The sequence below is a fragment of the Galeopterus variegatus genome, unplaced genomic scaffold, assembly GCF_000696425.1.
Source record: "Galeopterus variegatus unplaced genomic scaffold, G_variegatus-3.0.2 Scaffold2589, whole genome shotgun sequence".
Lineage (NCBI taxonomy): Eukaryota > Metazoa > Chordata > Mammalia > Dermoptera > Cynocephalidae > Galeopterus > Galeopterus variegatus.
In genome coordinates, this window is record NW_007728700.1 from 241,151 (window position 1) to 243,859 (window position 2,709).

The window sequence follows — 2,709 nt, forward strand, 5'->3', positions numbered from 1 at the left end:
CTCAAGTTAGTCACTAGTGAGGGTGATCACATAGAAATGAAACTATTCCCATCCTCATAAACAGCTTTTTTTATCCTTGTAACAAGACCAGCATGGAAGAAAATAACCAATTGGATTGTGAGTTAACAAATAGATGCCAACACCAGAGGGATCAAAACGTTAGATGTCTGTATGAATAATCTTCCTCCCCCTTCCCCACCTTTATTTTCTCTCTTACAATTACATTTATCTAAAGAAAAGGCTTGCTTATCTGGTTATACTCGGGTCTCAGAGGTTTGATGACCATCATGACTCATTCAAGGGGCTTTGCATGTCTCTGCTAGGGTTCAGAGGATGTTAATTTTAAAGCCTAAATCTTACAAAGTAATTCTATTTCCTTAGTGAAAACCTCATAGAAGCCACATATTCACTTACTGAGTATTTATTTGAGGAAAACTTTTATATGTCTCTTCAATTCGTCTGCATTTGGCAAACAATCCTCAGTTAACATCTGAAGGTGGAAAGGTAACTATATATATATATATATTAAATCCCAAGAAAACTAGAAAAACTACTATATGTCTTACAAAAAGGATAATATAGAATATGTCAATATGACAATTACAAATATAATTATTTATATTCCTAAGTTTAATATATTTAAGTGGTTTTAACTGCTTTTGTAGTTCTTACCTATATACTGATTTGCCAGATTTAGCAAATAAAAACATAAGTAACCAGCTAGATTAGAAATTCAAAGTTAACTAATATACTGTTTTTAATGTTTAACAGTTTGTCATAAAAACATTTATATATGACCTTTACTAATATGGATACAGAATATAGGAATATGACTTTTAGTAATAAAAGGTGGGGGGAAAGAACATTAGAATGCCTCCCATAAGCTATAACAATCACCAAAACACATGCTATCAAAAATTATCTGTTTCATGTCCTCCACAGTCAGGGTTCAAGTTGAAATAAAGGCAGATGAATTGCTGCTTTTTCACAGTGATATAAGGCTTAGCTTAGGTTTTTGACAGGGCCTGTACATAACAAAGCTTTTAATGGGAACTGAAATTGTCTTCAATTATACCCAGTGTCTAAAGGTGGGTCAGCCTAGCTTTTTAAGCTCTTAAAATGTGTCTGATTTTTGTCAGGGTTACCAAATTGAAAGGACTACATGAACTTTGATCCTTACTTAAAAGTTAAAAGTTGTAGGCACACACTACATACATTATGATTTCTTTTTTCTTTGTTTTAGATTTTCCCTATTAGGTTTGGGGATGAACTCACAAGTTTATGCAGAAGAAAGACTCTCAAGAAGATCTTGCAAGACAAGGACTGAAGCTGAGGTTCCTTGCAGTTGTGAGTGCTAGGGGACTTACCATCTCTGATTTCAGAAAAGGAGGGAAACTTTTTTTTCGTTTATAGTCTTTTAATGTATTTATCAAATATTAATTAAGAATCTACTATTTTATATCCTAGGAATTGGGGATATAGCAATAACAAAACAGGTAACTTTGTCTGCCCTCACAGAGGTTACAGTCTAATGTGGGGAGACAGATCATACATCTGCTAGTTGAATTTGAATAAAAATTTTTTGAAAGAAAAATTTCAGTGCTATGCATTTAGCTAAGTTCATCTTACTCTGTCTATTCATAGAGCATTATAATATATCTTCTTAGGTCTACTTTGATTGGAGACAGTTAAGAAACCTCTTCCTCTACACACTCTTTATTTAAGTTCTGAATCTTTTGTATGTAACAGTGGATCAAATATATTCAACAAATACTTCTCTTCCCCTCCCATGCAATCCTGCTACTGACACTCAGTGTTAAAGGAAGAAATGTTATTTTTATTCAATATTAATACATTCATGCTCTTGGAATTCAACATTCCTAGAGCTCAAAGAGTTTTTCAATCAAAATAAATAGGGTGTTTGTTGCATTTAATATAAGACTCTTCTGATATTGATCATGGACTAGTTCTGATACTAATTTTATTAAATCTTCCATATTCTGCTTTTTTAAAGTTATTTGTTCGGGCCGGCCCGGTGACGCACTGGATAGTGCGCCGCTTGGGAAGCGCGGCGGCGCTCCCGCCCGAGGGTTCGGATCCCACATATAGACCGGTTCCCGCTCACTGGCTGAGCGAGGCGCGGGAGCAACGCCGAGGGTTGCAATCCCGTCGCCGGTCCCCGGTCCGGTACGGGGGCAACACTGAGGGTTGCGATCCGTTGCCGGACACGGAAAAAGACAAAAGACAAAAAAATAAAAAATAAAAATAAAGTTATTTGTTCGGGCCGGCCCGGTGACGCACTGGATAGTGCGCCGCTTGGGAAGCGCGGCGGCGCTCCCGCCCGAGGGGTCGGATCCCACATATAGACCGGTTCCCGCTCACTGGCTGAGCGAGGCGCGGGAGCAACGCCGAGGGTTGCAATCCCGTCGCCGGTCCCCGGTCCGGTACGGGGGCAACACTGAGGGTTGCGATCCGTTGCCGGACACGGAAAAAGACAAAAGACAAAAAAATAAAAAATAAAAATAAAGTTATTTGTTCGGGCCGGCCCGGTGACGCACTGGATAGTGCGCCGCTTGGGAAGCGCGGCGGCGCTCCCGCCCGAGGGGTCGGATCCCACATATAGACCGGTTCCCGCTCACTGGCTGAGCGAGGCGCGGGAGCAACGCCGAGGGTTGCAATCCCGTCGCCGGTCCCCGGTCCGGTACGGGG